We start from the raw sequence: 19141 nt of genomic DNA, 5'->3' as shown, positions 1-19141 counted from the left end.
TGAAATATGCCAACAAGAATCTGGGAATGCAACTTCCATTTGTACTCTTGGAAAAACCACCTGCTGAGAGTGTCGGCTTTGACATTTTGCCTGATGAGGTGATACACTGCTGAAATTCTTATGCAATGTTTTATGCACTAGTTCCATAACTTTATTGCTTCAGCACAGAGGGAAGAGGACCTCGCTCCTCCCCGCCGACTGATACAGGACATGCAGGCTATATTGTGTGTCATGACTTTGATAGACCTGTATCTGAGGAGAGGCAGAAAGTGAAGGTAGGCATTTCTGACCACTCTGAGCGCCAACAGGTTAATACGGATCTCTTAGGGTGACCATCTGCTTTGTACTGTTAGAACTTTGAGTTGCACAACCCGTCCTAACAGAGATGCATCCATGATTACAATTGTCATTAGCGTTGGTTGGAGGAAGGGGACCCTCACCCCTACTTTTCAATGAACCTTCCACTAGTCCAGGGAGCATCTGACCTGTTGAGGAACTGATGCCTCTTTGTCTAGGCTGCCTGTTTGGCAAGTAAACTGATCTGAGCCACCCCTGGAAATAGTGAAGGTGTAATCTTACATGCTCTGTCAAAAAAGTGCAAGCCATCATGTGACCTAGAAGTTGAAGACAGTTTCTGATTGAAGTCGGGGGGTTCCCTTGAATAGCTGTGATAAATTTGATAGTATCATGAATCTGTCCATGGGAAGAAATACCCTGGAGGCCAAGGAATCCAGGGATGCCCCTATAAACTGTATGTTCTGAATGGGGAAATCCCCAACATTGGAAGATGTTGATCATGATATCTGGGCGGAGGGACCACCTGTGATTGTGAAAGGACATGCTGAGATGATCGGCCAGCTCATTCTGAGGTACAATTCCTCTAGATGTATTGAGTGGGCAATGCAGAAGTCCCACAGTTTGAGGGCTTCCTGGCATAGGAGAGAGGAGTGAGCACCACCCTGTCTGTTTATATAGAATGTCGCTGGAGTAATGAGGTTCCCAGACATCTTCCCTGTCTCTCCGAGAAAGGAGGTTTGTATATAGGTACACAGGAGAGTCTCTGAACAGAAATAGATTGGCTAAGGTTAAGAAATATATTGAAGGGAGGTCTCCATGATCATCCTCTTCTTCCTCTATCAGGGAGCTCCAATTGAAAAGGGAGGTGACAGTACTGGGAATATATAAGGGTCCGGAGACAGAGGTTCTTGTTACTGAGAGATGCCAGCAATGGAGACTGTGGTTCAGCAGTCACCAATAAGTCTTTCGGATACCTAAAGTCCTACGGCATCATGTGAGGCTGCAGCATGGACGGACGGGTACGCTTGTCTCTGCAGGATGATAGCAGTGGTTTTCAGACTTCACAGGCGGCACTGATGTAGATGCAGGCTTAGACTTACACATTACCAAAGAGCTCAATAAGGGTACTGGGAGAGGGGTTAAGACTGACAGACTGGACCTTCTGTGTCTGTTCTGACCATCTCCGCTAGACAACACCGGAGCCTTCTCCGAGCCATATTTGCCTTTTGAGCTACAGGATTTTCCTGCCTCGCTGGTACATGAGGCACCCCTAGCCTCTAAAGTACCAGGCCTCAAGGAAGAGGTCTTGGAGACTGTTGACCTGGTTGGAGAGCCAGGTCTTTTCGAGGTGAGTATGTTAGGAGGAAAAGGAAATGTTACTCACCCTGTGCAGTAACTGTAGTTATTTGAGATGTGCCTCCCTATGCGTGCTCCACTCCACAGGGACACACATCTCGAAGAATTACAATTACTGCACAGGGTAAGTAACATTACCTTCTTCTTTGAGTGGTGTCCCTATGGGTGTCCCACTCCAGGAGACTTCTGAACAGTATCCCCAGAAGGAGGAGGGAACTTCGGAACAGAGTCCAGAACCAAAGATAGTACTGCTGAGCCAAGTACCACATTGGACCTGACTGCATAGAGGAGGGCATAGTGCTTTGGAAAGCATATGGATTGAAGACCAGGAAAAGCAGCTCTACATATCTAAGAAACTGAGATATTCTTAAAAAATACAGCAGATGTTGCTTCCAATCTAGCTGAATAAGCTCTCACCCCCTGGGGGCTGAGCACCTGCAGATGCATAACAGGTGTAGATGCAACCAGATATCCATTTCAAAAGTCTTTGGGCAGAAATGCGGGCCCCCTTAGATCCGCAAAGGATATGAAGAGTCTAGCCAATCTCCTAAACTGCTTATTCCTATTAAAGTAGAAGGTTTAGACCCTTCTACCATCCAAGATATGGAAGTAGGATTCCTGCTGAGAACTGGGAGGTTTTGGAAAAAATACCAGTAGATGGATACCCTGTTTCCCCGAAAGTAAGACATCCCCCGAAAATAAGACCTACTTCCAGTTTTGCCTCTCGCTGTAATATAAGGCATCCCCCCGAAAATAAGACCTCCCCGATAATAAGGCCACCCCGGAATATAAGGCCCCGAAGCTCCAGGAAAAATAAGACCTCCCCTGAAAATAAGACCTAGCGCATCTTTGGGAGCAAAAATTAATATAAGACACTGTCTTATTTTCGGGGAAACAGGGTAGATTGGTTAAAATGAAAATCTGATGTAACATTGGGTAGGAACCTAGAATATGAACATAAAGAGACCTTATCATGAAAGAACGTGATAAAGGTGGGATCTGCCATCAAAGTTCCAAACCAATTTCCCCAAACCTACGGGCTGACCTGATGGCAACTAGGAAGGCTATCTCCACAGATAACTGAAGAAGGGAGCAGGTAGCCATTGGTTCAGATGGAGGTCTTATGAGGTAGCTGAGAACCAGCCTGAGGTCCCAGGAAGGGGTGGGGTGCCTAGTGGGGAAGAGATTACTCAAACCCGGGGATTAAAAGTTGATATAGCAGCCAGGTGTACCTTAACTGAGCTGATGGATACCCCGGATGTCTTCAGATTCAGCAAGTAACCCATAATGACAGAAAGGGGAATCAACTGAGGCCAGAGATAGTGATGACAGTGCCAGTGGGCAAATCTCTTCCATTTCTGCAGGTAAGAAGTGTGGGTTGATGTTTTTCTGCTGTGTAATAACACCTGCTGCACCTTCATAGAGCAGGATACAACAGGTTGATGTGGAGACTGGTTTCCTATGCCATCCACTTGCCCTGAACTGTGAGGGTACCGAGGTGGGCTCCCCACCCTAACAAGGATGCATCGGCTGTTAGAGTCACTAACAGGGTTGGGTGGCAGAAAGGGATGCCCAATAGATGTGGAGCTGCTCCTTCCACCAGTTCAGGGAGTTCTTTACATGCCACCTGCCTGTCCAAGTTGTCCTTGGTCCGACAGTATGCAGTTCTCAACCAACCTTGGATGCAACAGAGGCGTGACTGGTCACAAAGGTTCATGCTGCCATATAGCCAAGGAGTTGAAGACAGTTCCTTATTGATTTCCCAGGGATTCCATGAATCATCCCTACTAGTCCTGGCAGAGTCACAAATCTGTCTAAAGGAAGATATGTTCTGGCTGTCACTGAGTCCAAGTACACCCCTATAAACTGAATTCCCTGCACTAGTACTCAAGTGGGTTTCTTTACATTCAGCTGTAGGTTTAACTCTTGGAACAGAGCAAGTCCCTTCTGAGTGGATGACAACACTGCCTTGAAAGACTGGCCTTTGAGAAGCAAGTGATCATGGTATGGGAAGATGAGAATTGCTTCCTGCCAAAGGTGAGCTGCCATTATTGCTAGGAACCTTGAGAACACCCTTGGAGCTGCAGATAGACTTAAGGGAAGCACAATCTGTACTGGAGATGATGTTGGCTCATAGTGAATTGTAGGTATTTCCTGTGCAATGGGTGTATGGCCATATGGAAGTAAGTGTCTTGTAGGTCGAGGGACAAAAAACAATTCCCTTCCTCTGGAGCAGGAATTATAGTGTTAGTCGCCATCCTGAACTTCTGAGGCGTCACAAACTTGTTCAGTTGTTTTAGATTTAAGATCAGGCTCCCATCTCTGTCCTTTTTTGGTACTAGGAAGTAGAGTCCTCTGTGGGACTAGTGTAGAGCCCTGCAGGATGACTGGGATCCCACAGGACTGCTGCCATAATAGCAGGAGCGAGTTGGAGTGACAGTGGGTATTGTGGGGCGGGACAGGAGTGGGATTAAAAATAGTCCCGCACAGGACTCTATTAGGAAGTATTTCAAGTAGAACTCCCTCTCCCTGTAAGTGGAAGGGACCAGCTCTACTGATCCTAGCTGGAGGAGAAAGTTCACTCCTGCCTTAGTAGAAGTTCACCAGAGGGTCTCTGACGAGGGATGGGAAGGAGGATGGAAGGGAGGGAGTATCAAAAACTGGACGGTGTACCCCAAGGTTATGACCTTCAAGACCCATTGGTTCGTGGTGATCTGCTCCCAAGGCTGGTAGAAATGGACAAGGCAATCCCCAAAGGCAGGGAGGTGGGCTAAAGGGTGGAACGGGAGGATTCAAACCCTTGAGCGACCCATCGAAACTGCTGGTTAGAGGACACCTGGGTGGTTGTGGAGGGCAGTTGGACAGTCCTATTACTCTGAAACCTCTCTCTCTTCCTGGCAGGTTCTGCAGGTCTCTGACACCCCTGGAACTGAGCAGGGCTTGATCTCTGGACAGTCTGTGACCTACTGAAGTGCTTCTTGTATAAACACCCAAGGAAAAACGGGTGGCCCTGGAGTCCTTAAGTGTGTGCAGGGAGTCATTTGTGGTTGCCGAGAAGAGTTTGTGACCAAAGGGGAGGTCCTCTACTGTGTTTTGGACCTCTCTCAGTAACCCTGAAAGCTGGAGCATGGACACCCTGCGTATAACTACCACCATGGAGATGGATTTGGCAGCACTATCTACAGCATCACGGATGCTTTGAGAGCTGTTCTGGCCAACAGCTGACTCCCTGCAACAATAGACTAGAATTGTTCCCTGCAGTCATGTTGCAGATGTTCAATAAAGGCCATGAGCTTATTGTAATTAGTAAAGCTGTATGTGTACCCATGGCTGCCTGATAGTTCACAATCCGGAACTGCAGGTTTGTGGACAAGTAAGATTTTCATACAAAGAGGTCCAATTGCTTTTGCTCCTTGTCATAGGGGAAAAGTGCTGTCTACCCCACTCGTTCACAGCATTCACCATGAGTTAGGTGGGGGATGGGAAAACAAAAAGTCACAGTCCTTCGGGGGTACATTATACTTCTGGTCAGCCCTTTTGCACATTGGTTGAATAGTTGCCAGAGTCTGCCATACTGTCTTAGCTGGATCCAGGAAAGCCTAATTAATGGGGAGCACCCTCTGAAGGGCGTTGCTTACTGTGAAATATCAAGCAGCCTGTGCTGCTGGTCTTTGACCTCCTCCAGAGGGATTTGCAGAGTGTCCGTTACCCTTCTACTGATGTCCTGGAATTGTCTGAAATCATCAGCGATGGAAGGAGGGGTCAATAACGAAATGGTAGTTTCAGGGGTAAATTCCTCATCTGCCCTAGCCTCCAACTCCTCAAACATCTTTTCCTTAGAAGGGCAGAAGAAGGTTGTGGAACTCTGGTCTCCACAATGGACAGTACTGGTGGCTTATTGAGCTGTTGTCGATAGGCAGCCTATGGGTCCCATTGCATAAGGGAGTGGGGGTTGGCATACAGGGTGGTTCCACCATGATTGATGCGCAACAAGTCCTCCCTGCGCAAGAGCAGATTCCTGAAGAGGTATGTAGGAGAACCCCTAACAGAAATCAAGGAGCCTGACTGGGAGTGCTCTTCCTACTCCTTCACATCCTCCCATAGGGGGGCAACCAATGAGGACAAAGGAGAGTCCTATGCCAGGGAGAGGCCACTCAAAGACTGAGGAATTGGTATCCTGAGACGCTTGGTACCTGAGAGCAACAGGGACTCTGGTTCATTCGACAACAAGAGATCCCTCAAGTATTGTGTCCTTTCCTCAGGAGTTCCAAGTACTGACACCTTAGTCAAAGTCGCCATGGTTGCAGCTAACAATACTAATAACGCTGAGTGTTCCACAGGCCTTGTCAAACACCAGTGCTTGCTCAGTACCAAGAGTATCACTTGCACAGGCACACCCAGCTGAGCTATTTGCATCAGTAACGATGGCTGGGTTAAGGCGCATGACAGCACCAACGACTGAGGGGAATGCTACAGTGCTGATGACGGGGCTGAGCTTGATGGTACCCTGAATTTCTCCTTACTAGTAGAAGGTAGAGGCGCCCTACCAGAGCCGTGTTTCCTCTACTTGAAGCTATGGGGCTTCGTGGGCCTGCCGGTACCAAGGGAAGAGTCTTTGGCCTCAATGTACACTTGGAGACTGAGGGATTCAACAGGGACATGGGTCTTTTTTGGAGCTGGCTCCTTAAAGTCCGTGCTCTTTTGGGAAGTCATCCCAGGGTGCACCAAAGGCTTCTCTTTCTTAGGAGAAGCATGTCCTTAGATGGGATGCTGGATGTACGGGGGGGGGGGGGGGGGGGTGAAGAGGAGAAAGGAGAATCTCCTGACCTGGCTCAGAGGGTGGTTGCAGGGAACGTTCCACTGTCAACAGTCTGAACTTTATCTCCCTGTTCTTCCTAGTCCTGGACTTAAGGGCTAAACAGGTGGAGTACTTCTGGGAGATATGGGACTCTCCCAAGCAAGGGAAACACTTGGAGTGTCTGTCACTCACCAGTATAGCCCTCTGGCAGGAGAGGCAATGTTTGAATCTTGGAGAATTAGGCACACCTTGCCAGGGAAAGACAAGACTCCTTGGGAGAAAAGAGGAAACGCAGTCCTCTTGGCTAAACCAACTAACTATACAAACACTAATAACAGTAAACTAACTAGCGTTAATAGAAAAAAGTGGAGAAAGTCTGCGTACGCTCTAGGCAGATTTGCTAGTGTTCTCTCTCGGGCTGAGGCAGTAGAAAAGGAACTGATGGTGGCTCATCCACATACCCCTATATAGAGCTTGGTTTCTGCTATGAGAAGGCATAGGCATGGGCCGAACCGGTACAGCTAGCCAGAAATCAAGGGCTTGAGAAACACATGTACACCTGGAGTGGAGCACCCATAGGGATACTACTTGAAGAACAATTGAAATGCCTCTTCTTAAGATCTTTAAAAGGAGGTCTCTGAGGCTTTCCTCTTTCTAGGAGAGTGTTGCACTGAGGTTTAAGGGGCACTACTAACCCCCAGGGACTGATATACAGGGGGGTTCTTCTGATCTGGCTCCAAAGAGACTACTCCATCATTTACAGTCACAACTTGACTGCCTGGTTCTTCTGGGCCCTGGATTTGAAGGTCAAATAGATGTTACCCTGCTGTGGGAAGTGCAACTCCCCCAGGCAGCAAACCCATTTAAAGAGTTTGACCAAGCTAGCCTCTTTACACGTGAGGCAACATTTAAACCCCAGTGAACTGGGAATGCTCCTCACAGGGGGGATTTCCTTGAAGGAAATAAAACAATCTTTCAGTAGCCAGTAACTAACTACTTAAAACTAATTAAGTAAACTAAATAAACTAAGTAAATGAACTCAGCAAGCATCTAAGGCAGGGGTTCTCAAACTGGGGGTCGAGACCCTTCAGGGGATCACGAGGTTATTACATGGGGGGTCGCAAGCTGTCAGCCTCCACCCCAAAGCCCGCTTTGCTTCCAGCATTTATAATGGTGTTAAATATATAAAAAAGTGTTTTTAATTTATAAGGGGGATCGTACTCAGAGGCTTGCTATGTGAAAGGGGTCACCAGTAAAAAAGTTTGAGAACCACTGATCTAAGGCATACACTAGGCTACTTCTCAGGCTGAGGCAATTGAGAAGGAATTGAATATAGTTTGCCCACACAACCTTATATAGCCACGGTCTGAGGCATGAGGTAAGCAGTGTATGTGCAGGCCAAATGGACGCTGCTAATCAGGGGCGGCTCCAGGCACCAGTGCAGCAAGCACGTGCCTGGGGCGGCAAGCTGCGGGGGGCGGCAGGCAGGCTGCTTTCAGCGGCATGCCTGCGGGAGGTCCGCCGGTCCCGTGGCTTCGGCTGCAATTCAGCGGTGGGGATGCCGATGGCACAGCACCGGCAGACCACCCACAGGCATGCCGCCGAATCTGCGTGACCAGCGGACCGCCCACAGGCGCGCCGCCAAAAGCCGCCTGCCTGCTGTGCTTGGGGCAGCAAAAAAACATAGAGCTGCCCCTGCTGCTAATGAATAACTCTGATTAAAGGTGGTGGCGCGCATGAGCATCTGAAGTGGAGCACCCATGGGTGCACTACTGGAAGTAGTAGTCAAGGACTTTTGCTTCTCCTTCAGAAACCTAGAGCACTAAGACAGTAACTGGGGTTGGGCGCAAAAAGCAAACCTCTTCCCAGAGCAGCAAGGCATAGATGGGAGATGGGATACTAAAAACAGAATAATTTCCATACTTAAATAATCTGACCCAGTAATCCAAATTAATTCTGGAAAAAACTGAACTAACCTAAAACTTTCCTCAAAAACTGAAAATAAACTCAACTCACATTCTAGTTTAAGCTCAAAAAGGCTCAGAGACCTTTCTTTAAAATTCGGTGTTGACTTACTCTTCCTATTTTTTCTGGAAGCACAGAGACAATGGCTATTTGTGTGGTATTTTAAATCTGGCTGAAACCAGGAAAGAGTGAAACTTTAAGTAATAATAAATAATAATAATGATAAAAAAAATCAGTTCTCAGATGTCCAGTCAAGCTCTCTCTCAAAAAAAAGATTTAGATAAGAATCCTAATAAGGAATATGCATATATGAAGAGAACTAAACCTTCTGTGGTTCACTATCCACTAATTTATGTATTTAAATTTCAGACACCCACATAAGCAAAATCTGAAAAAGTATGTGTATATATATTTCCCCCCTGTAATACAGGCCAAGAAACCAACAGTCACTACTTTTTTACACAAGTAACATTTCATAGATCACAATTATATGGTGTATCAAGTTGATTTATCATCAACTTGTACACTTAATCAACCTACAACCCCAATAAGTCATGGACAAGATATCAAATATAAAAACCTCTTCCCCTGCCCCTACAAAAAACACTGGAAGAGATTAAAACAATTAGTAATTATTGGTAGCCACTTAATAGGTGCTCAAAAGCATAATAGCTTTCTGTTAGTAATTATATTGCATTAATGAGACTTATTTTGGTCATTTGCCTTAGCTAATTTTTAATAAAAATGTTTCGAACTATTTAAGTCTTAGCAAAAAGCAAACACAACCATTCTGTTTCACAAATGAAAAAGTAGGATTTTGGAAGGAAAATATATGTAATGTGACACATGTACTTTACACAACATAATGCAACATACGAACAATTTCTACTAACGTCCCTTTTCCACTCCACCATGAACTCACCATTTCAAACAGAAAATATTCACCTGATAAACATGTTGCTAGTTTCATGTGTTAGACATTTATGCACCCACCTACTGTTATATAAAATATATGAAACAGCCCTATAAATAGCGGAACATTTTAATTCTAAGTTCATAATATTTGACACTAATAGGATTTTATTTGTTTTTATCCTCTAAACAAAGTAGCTCAGTCTGTCACTCACTCCCTTTTATTCATTTTTTGTTTTGTCTTATTGCATGCATCTCTTGTAAAGTGAAAACGTCTGTTTTAAGATAAGTGGAAATACTACAGTATGTAACGTTTTCATGTCAAAATAATTACATTATTATATTCTGAGTTAAATTATTTAAGGTGGGAAAACATTTTGATATTCATTTGACAGTTGTAATCCTGGCAGGATCAAATCAACTTCTTGCAAAGGAGCTTCCACTGGTTTAAAAAAAAAAAATACAGAAGGGGGCTAAGCAACAGAGAGAATTATCTCACTAACCTTTCATCCTGAAGATCTGGGAGCAGATCTTCAACCAAGTTACAAATGGCAAGCAGTCTAATTCATCCCTGGAAGCCAATGGAATTAGACCAGGGATTCATTTGTCTCAAGTCTGGTGTTGGGTACCCTACATATATCCTAGTCATTCACCTTTCTTTGTTTACATCATAAAACCATCACATCACATAGGACAACTAGTTCTTTGGTTAGACAGGCTACAGACTGAAATAGTAGGTGGATTACAAGTCAAGACTGGGGGATATTGACTCCTTGAGAACTTTTATTCAGCATATGCCCACTGTACGTTTCACATGCATATTTCACTTTCATAGCAATAAAATCTCTAAAAATGTTTTTGGTTTATTTTTTATTTTTACAGAAACAAACACAATTTTCTCCATTGTACACTACCTTGCCTCTACTGTGCTAAAAAGATGAGCATCACACTGTAGTATAAATTCTAATAAGAACATTTCAATAAATCAATTTAAAATTGCATTCAGATGCTCAGTTGTCTTATGCTAATTTTTTTATCAATGGATCATGCATAATTCACAAAACCCATATCAATTAATTAAAAAATTCTCATGTTTGCCAGAGAATAAAATAATAATAAAAAAATCTCTTTCTATATTGCCAAGCTATTACATACATAGCCCTCAACACCTTGAGGTGGGCTATACCTTAGTTTTCAATCATACATGCTTTAGGGGAAGAAAAAAAAGATAAACAAGCTTCACCATGTCTTTGAAAATGTAATTTTTTTCTGATTAGAATATATAGACTGTATGAATTTTCTCAAGTGTGATTATTATTGTTTTTTCAAGGCTACTGCCATAAGCAAAATAAAACTAAAATCTGACTTAGCGACAAAAAATGCATTCATTTTTTAAACTCTGCTTACAACAATAATTAATGTATACTTTAGTTTTAACTGTCAATAAAGTCCTGTGTGGGAAGTTTAAGAAACTGATTTGAAAATAGGATCTGACCCAAAAAGAGAAGCTGAGCTTGTGTAAATTGGTGTACCTGCATTTAATGTCAGTAGAACTACGCAAATTTATATCGTCTGAGGATATAACCCTTTATGTTTAAAACTCAATTTGAGAATTAAAATAAGATGAGTTGGTACATACATTTAAAATGGCTGGTAAAATTTCTATGGGGACGAGTCATTCTAGTCAGTGCAGAAAGTTTATATAAAAGATACATACACACAACCCCCCTCCACCCAGAATGTCTATAATGTGCAGGACAATTCCACAAAAATAACATTGATTTAATATTCCTGACACTTAGTACCATTTTCCTTCTGCCACAGAGATTCTTTGTCCCTTTTTATTGGTCCATACTAAATTCTAATTATTTATTTTCCTGCAACACCCTCATCCCAGGCTCAAATTGTTTTTTCCCCTGTGTTACTGAAGGTATTTTTCTCTTTGGAGCTTCACTTTACACCAATATTTCGACATATATTTAATATATATTTGCTGTCATGGTGAATGTAAGACTAAGCCTTGTATTTCTGATGTTATTTTGATTAATGTCACAGGTTTGCTGAATGATACATCCAGGAATTAAGTAGGACTTTATAATATTCTTTTTATTTAGTCTACCAAAGGTTATTGATTTATTTACTGTATAGATGTGAATGGTTTTCCACTCCATTTTAACCAAATGTAAGCACGAAATTTTAACAATCAAAAAAATTAAAAGTTACTGTCTGAATTACAACCTATTTTTTTGTTTCAAACTGTATTATTATCCAATTATATAAATTAAATACAAGTAATAGAAAGTGTCATCAAACATCAGACATTAAAATACAGCAATACTAGGAAACAAAATGATGAACCTGAAAAAACAGTGATAGACCATGGATGAAATACTAGTCCCAGAGAAGTCAATGAGAATTTTGCCATTAACTTCAATGGAGTCAAGATTTCACCCCATATATATACATAGCCATAAGCAGACACATATTTCACTTATTATATTTCTGACTGAGACCAGACTCCATACGCAGAAAGTCCCAAAATGCCAGACACAGAAAAATGTGGGAGTTAATGAAAGTAACATTCTATATCCTCAGTTTCATGATTATTTCTAATGTAAATAATTTTCAATAGTAAAATGAAGGAACACCAAATTTGAATGGATGATAGGTATAGGTAAATTTGCAAATAAAATGAATGAAAGTCCTTACCCAAATGGGTCAAAAAGTTACAGGAATGCTCTGGAAGACTGATACTAATGTATAATCTCAGTGTTTACAGGTGGTGCTGTACAGCAAGTTTGCCTTGGTGACACAAGTTATATTTTTGTAATGATTTTTGGACTCATATTTGTGATATGATACCAGTTTACCTGGTATATTCAAAACAAAATTATCTTGTTCTAAGCTACACATTTATCTGATTATTTCAACTTTTAACTTGCTTCCAGTTATTAAAAGTTCCAGTTTAAGGTGTCATAGTCCTTGCGGACATTTGATTTTAGTAACAAAGGATATATATGTACTACTAATCTAATAGAAGGAGGGTACAAAACAACCTTCAGAACATATCAACACAATTTCTTTGTCATCCACAGGTGGTGGGTAGTATTTACACTTACACTGACAGAAAATGAAAGAGATCTTTCTGCAGCTTTCCCTATCTTATTGGCAGTGGGAGAAAGAGTCTAGGAATTGAACCTGGGTGTCATATATAACAGTAGACACTAGTACCAATAGGTCACTGGTTGGTCTTTTAAATAATCTCTAGTGAATAAATAAGATTTCAGAAAGTTTTTACTAGATAATTACACTTCCTGATTTTGTAATTAGTGGAACTACATGTAATTACGTAATAATTATGATGGTAATTACGTAATTAAGATGTATAATTATGTAGTAAAAAACATTATGGAAATAAAAGCCATTAACTGTATAAGCACAATACATTTTAAAAATAAATTCTGTATCATCTGTTTAAAACAACTATATTTCTCTAAATATCAAAATGATTAGACCTTGTTATCAATCGCTTGCTGGCAAGTTTTGTAAAAATATATTTTTTACAGGAACATTAAAAAAAAGCATCTGAAATCTAAACCCCAGCATTACACTATCTCCTTTTGCCATCTAGGCATGCACATACTGAGGTTTATACAGAGTTAAATTGTTTCCGTTTGCATTGTTACACTTCCAGACTCCACAAAAATTAGCTTAAAAAAACCCACCAGAAAATTGGGATCTGAAACCTAGACAAACTTTGAAGTCAGGTCCAATAACCTTGACAGTGCCCTATTGAAAAAACAGTAGCATCTCAGATACTTTCTTTTCACTACAGCAAGTGTTCTCCTCCCATCTGTGATAAGAGATCTATACTAAAAGCTATTTTGTATTTTAACTCAATTTATAAATAAAACTGACAGTGTTCAGATACATGAAAGCAGAATGACATGGGTCTACATGGAAAAAAGTGTCTCAGTGCTGAGGTATACATAAAAAATAAATTGAAACAATGGGGTGGGGCAGTGGAGATTTCAAAAGAGTTTTTAGTTTAATGATAGTCAAAATGGCAACTGTACCATTTATAAAGGGTGCTATATAGATTTCTGTAACCCGCCAAATATCATTAAATATTTTCAATAAGATGACTGCAACATTTTATTTTGAATTTTCTCCCCACTTTCTAGTTTACATATTTTTTTTGATTTTCGCTTATATGTAAAATAGTCATTAACGTAGCATAATTATGTAAGTACAATAAGTTGCAAAGTAGTGTCAAAATATTTACTTGAAAAAGTCAACTATTATAATTCATGCTGAGTCAGGAGTAAATTAAACTACAATCTCTCTTCCCCCTCCCCCCAAAATTAGTGCAATGATAAATATCCATCTTTAATCAACCCTGTTTTACTAATGAGGAAGGACTGACCATGGTTAAAAGCACAGGACAGGGATTCAGAAGCTCTCCATTCTTGGCTCTACCATAGCCTTCCCGTGCGACCTTAGGAATGCCCAATTTTTATGCGCCTCAGTTTCCATAGCTGTAAATTGGACTCACATAACTTCAGAAAAGTATTATAAGCTTCAATTCATTAATGTCTGCAAAGCATTGAGCTTAGATGAAAAGGGATATAGAAATGTCAAGTATATTGGGTTTTTTAAGTGTTACTTGGGGAGGTGCTTTTCATAAAGGGGGAAAAAAACAAACATGATACAACATCATGTAGACTGTAAAGTCTCCATGACTTTGTGAAGATCACATGCATGCATTTTAGACAACTTTTAAAACATAAGTTATTTGGGAAAGGTCTAGGAAATAGCTAAACTCTGTTAATTGCCTGAATATTGTAAAGGATTGTAAATGATTTAATTATTATTAAATATTGTAATTATTTATAATAATTAAGTACTGTAAAAACTATTTCACTTTCCTTTATAGCCATTCCACATATATTGTTGGAAATGTAAATGGGAAAAAAAGCTACAAAAACAATCTGACTTCATGCCTGAACCTCAATCTTCTAGTTCTATGTCTTCACTATTTTGTGGGTTTCACATTTCCTCTCCAAAAGTAACTGTAATTCAAGGAAGGTCATCGGGAAGATGCTGGAGCCAAACACTGCTAAAGCCAAACACATTTAAAAGTTGTCTTCTTTGAAGCAGAAAAAGTTGTTTCAAATCTTCAGTTGGGAGCAATTAATTGACATTGTTGAATCTGCTGCTGACTCTCAGATTTAGAAATTGCTAAATTTAAAAATCATTTATTGAAGGACAGGATGGAAAATAATCCACTCAAGACTTCTTAAAATCCTGTGCAGAGCAACACTTGGTCACCTTTAAGAACTGAAGACAATTACTAGTGCCTAAAGGTGTGACACTAACTGAAACTCAGTGTCCACTGAAAGAGGTGTAGAACTCAGATAATTATCTGTTGAACCTCACTGTATTGTGAAATCACCTTTTTTATCTGTCATTGCTAGCAGATGGGAACACAACTAACACTGACTTTTTTAAACGAATGGCTCTCTGTGCTATTTCCCCCTTCTTCACTCCCCTTCAAAAAAAATTAATATTCATACTTCTAATTCCATCTCCTTCCCTGCTCACTGCTGTGAGCCATTTGTTACAGTCTTCATCTTTGCAGGCAGAAAAGATATGGAAAATAACTCCAGTGTTGACTGAAGGGCCACATATTTCATTGCACAGTGATTCATTTATTGTCTCCATCTCAGTCTCTCTCTTCATCAGAAACATCAACTTCCACATCTCACGTATGAGCAAAAATATCTTCTTGCTTAGGTGCCCTTCCAATCTTAGCTGCAGTATCCTGTCTCCCTCTCAAACAGCCACCACCAGCCAACATGCCGATACTAAAGCCCCACCCCATTAAGTAGCCCTGCCAACATCTCCATTATATAGGGTCTACTTTCAAAGCTTTATAATAACTCATCCATAAAAAAAATTCACTTCATACTGATACTTGGCACACCAAGTTATGAACACACTGGGGAAAAACAATGTTTAAATTATAGGATGCAAACAAATATTCAGAGTTGAATTTTGTGTTTTTATGTGTAAGTCACACAGCCTAAAACAGTTTCATTTTTCTCAATTCAATTTTGCAGTTTATTCATCCAGAAAGTAAACTAGGCACTTTTGGTATTTGTATGAAGGGGTGGAGGTAGGGGACGTACACGGCTGTGATAACCGTGTAAAAGCATTTTCTGAGCATGCACAGGCTTTTATGGAGCCACAGCACATAAATACCTAATCTGAAGAATTAGATTGTGGTTCCAAATACTAGCCCAAGTTTTGGAGGTGCAGTGCTTCCTAAAATCCAGCAATGTTTCAATTACTACTAATGACTTCAAAGTATCCTCCCTTCCTCACTGTTTTCTGTTCAGTCACTAGATTGACAGGTTCAGTTTATTGGATTCCAGTGCCAAGGAGCTCCACAGCTGAGAACATTCTATATCACAGAATATATCTAGGCACCTATATGGCCTCCATCACTGTGGTATATGAGTGCCTAAAAAGAACATGAATAAATTTATCCTCAACACCCTATCGCCAGGGGCGGCTCTATGTGTTTTGCCGCCCCAAGCACGGCAGTCAGGTGGGCTTCGGCGGCACACCTGCAGGCGGTCCGTGGCGTTTCTGTGGGTGATCTGCCGGTCCCGCAGCTTCGGCGTACCCGCCGCCGAAACCACGGGACCGGCGGACCTCCCGCAGGCACGTTGCCGAAGGCTGCCTGACTGCCGCCCTCACAGCGACCGGCAGGCCACCCCCTGCGGCTTGCCGCCCCAGGCACGGGGTTGCTGCGCTGGTGCCTGGAGCCACCCTTGCCCTTCGCAATAGGGGTAAGTGTTATTACCCTCATTTTACTGACAAAGAATGGAGACAGATAGATTAATCGTCAGATTGTGATCCTGTTACACTGAATAGTACCTTACACAATGAACAGTTTTACCTGAGTTAATGAAACTACTTGTCGAGTAATTTACTACTCAGTGCGAGTAAAGGGACTGAATCTGGTCCTAAGTGACTTGCCTAAAGTCACACAGGAAGTCTATGGCACATGAGGGAACTGAAGCAGCTATGTTTCAGCCACAGTGGTAATACCCAGCGTTACTTGGGCTTTATACCTCTTGATTTTTTTAAAAACGTCAGCAAGAAAACAACTATAGCAAATTCTTATTTATATGCATAATGTATGAGATTTCTATGGAATGGCCATATAGAATCTTCAATAAGTCCCACTAGAGTCACTTCTGATTTTCTGATGTGGCCATGAAAAAAAGTGTTTATTTTGGGGTGCAGTTCTCACACAATGAGCACAGTTATTGTCTGGTTAGTCAGTGTGCTGTGTTGCTTATATCTCCATTTATGTAAATGGCTGACAGACTACCCTCTTCATCCATGCCTTCAGAAAGTGCAGTTCGTGAAATCAAGTTGTCTGATCAGATCCAGACTGAAGCATTGCAGAGCCTGTCTTGTAAGTGTAAGAAAATGAGCCTTGCTGCTCACATTTTGAGTTGATTAATGGAACACTTCTCCTCCTCTGCCCCAATTTTTAAAGGAAGGGAATTAACAAGAAAACATGACAGTTCCCGAACTGTTACTATCATCTGTGATCAGAGTTATTCAACAGGGGGGCAAAGGTCAGATTTCTTGTTGAACTGTCATTACATAAGCAATAGGCCCTAACTTAGGCAGTCAGCAGCAGGAATTTCTGGGAGCCTTTAGAATCTGGTTTCCTTTCAGAGAGCAGAAAAGTGTGAGAAGGTCTCATGGACTTCACTATTAACATATTAAGCTAAGATCTGCTCTGTCTGCCTGGGGTTTCCACATGAAATTTAAAGGCAATACTTTTTACCTATAAACCCCCCCAAATGATGAAGGGCCTACCAATCAGAGAGACTGCCTCTCTCTCTGTGCTGTACTACCACAGGTGAGAGCACCTGAGGTGCACAAGTTGGATCCACACTGGCATAAGTGAGAAAGGGCTTCTGACAGGATTTTCTTTGTGAGGGCTTCAGGGCTTTGGACTTCACTCCCCCATCTATGGTCTAAGGCAGCTTTAATCTGATGGACCTTCCTGGCACATTGCAAAGCTTGTCTTTTTTGCCAGACATTTGAAAATGGAGGAAAAGGAGAATTGTAGAATGGGGAGTTGTTGGATGGGAATTTTGATTTTTTAAGTTGCCTGGCTAACTGATGCTGGGCGTTCTTACATTTTACGGCTGCAAAGAGGGTATTTTTGTGATACATTTTAAAATTAAGACAAGAATGTATGCATAGGTGCCCTTTTTAGCATGTACATATATAAAGTAAATAAATACAGATGTGTGCTCATAGTGTTTCAGGCTTGTAAACACGAAACTCTGTGCTTTCAAACAAACATTCCCACATCAAAATAGGTGTAGTAGTTGCAGAATTTATACTTCCTGTCCAGTTTGAGACACTTATCCTGGGTCAGAAAAGTCTTGTCCAGTTTTATGCTAAATATTGTTCCTTTACATTCTAGCTTCTGGAATGGTTCCTAGGAACACTCTTCATATTTCATGATCTAATTGTACAACCCTAGGAAGGACCCTATTTTGGGAATGACTTCCCTGGCCGATGGGTCCTTGTATTTAACTAAAGAGGGCTACTGACAGAACGAACATTACCTTAGTAAAAAGTTCATGATGCTGTGGTTGGACTAAAACATCAGACTAATTAGTAAATGCCTGGCCTCCTTTGGATCTCGGTAGCAAAGGAACTATCTCAAGTTGAAAGCTTGTATCACTGATTTTCAGTATTCCATTCTGGAAGCTCAAACTGCAGAAATGAATTCACCTTCTTAGGGGTATCAAAAAGAGGCACCTAGATACTCTGGAAAAGAGGGTGCTGCCATACCAAGACAGAGCCCACACTCCTGCCTATTGAGCATGTGCAAGCTAAGAGGTTCCAGCTATACTTCCTGGATCGTATACTGTGCTTATCACCGTAGTACTGGTGCATTTATTTGTTCTACTGTAACCTTTTTCATCTGTTGGTCTTCTACCCTAACTGGGATGTGGGAAAGGAGATTATTCTGCAGTGGAGGTTTCTGTCAGGCTACTACTATAGCTGACTCATCTTTTCTCCATAGGAGCCACTATGGAATTCCTGTAGGAGTTCCAACGGGATTAGTAACATGTATTTTTGGATCAACAATGCACCAAATGTGGGGACCAAAATTTAGTTTATTCAGTCTTGTATTTAAGTCCGCCACCAACTTGGAAATTACCTTTCTCTATAAAAATTCAAGTATCAGAGGGGTAGCCGTGCTAGTCTGGATCTGTAAAAGCAGCAAAGAGTCCTGTGGCACGTTATAGACTAACAGACGTATTGTAGCATGAGCTTTCGTGGGTGAATACCCACTTCTTCAGGTGCACCCTATAAGGTGCCACAGGACTCTTTGCTGCTCTATAAAAATTGTGTATCTATTATAGTTAACTAACATAATAACTGAAAGAAGTAAGCACAAATATCTTTAAGTTTGCTTAATTTGTATATTTAACTGTGCTTTACATATAGTTAGTTTCATGACTTGTCTTAGTCAGTCAGTTTCTCTGCTGCTGAAAGATATTAACATGGGAATATAACCTTTAAAAAGGGAAATTAAAAAATATTCTCGACGTACAATATCAAAGATTTTTCTATCAGAAATTGCAATTCTTTTAAATTAGTTAATTTAGTCAAGCTGACAATATCCCTTCCAACCTCATAACAAAGAGCATTTTCATCATTAGAGCATTTGAAAAAAGCCCCACATTCCTCTTCCCAAAG

The 19141-nt window shown here is 41.4% G+C and overlaps 1 protein-coding gene and 1 long non-coding RNA gene across 2 annotated transcripts in view; one reads left to right on the top strand and one right to left on the bottom strand.

The window, feature by feature from the left end:
- The window catches only part of LOC113406259 (DNA polymerase alpha catalytic subunit-like), a 350159-nt gene that overhangs the window by 35951 nt on the left and 295067 nt on the right, over positions 1 to 19141 (bottom strand). The gene's annotated exons all lie outside the window — the stretch shown is intronic.
- LOC113406260 lies at positions 2945 to 4633 on the top strand. Its single transcript, XR_003369704.1, has 3 exons — positions 2945 to 3017; positions 3565 to 3690; positions 4555 to 4633. It is a non-coding gene; the product is annotated as an uncharacterized LOC113406260 (long non-coding RNA).

Source organism: Terrapene carolina, unplaced genomic scaffold, assembly GCF_002925995.2.
Source record: "Terrapene carolina triunguis isolate 2854851 unplaced genomic scaffold, T_m_triunguis-2.0 Scaffold23, whole genome shotgun sequence".
Classification (NCBI taxonomy): Eukaryota; Metazoa; Chordata; order Testudines; family Emydidae; genus Terrapene; species Terrapene triunguis.
The sequence above is the reverse complement of the archived record's forward strand: the minus strand, read 5'-3'. Positions and strand labels throughout refer to the sequence as shown.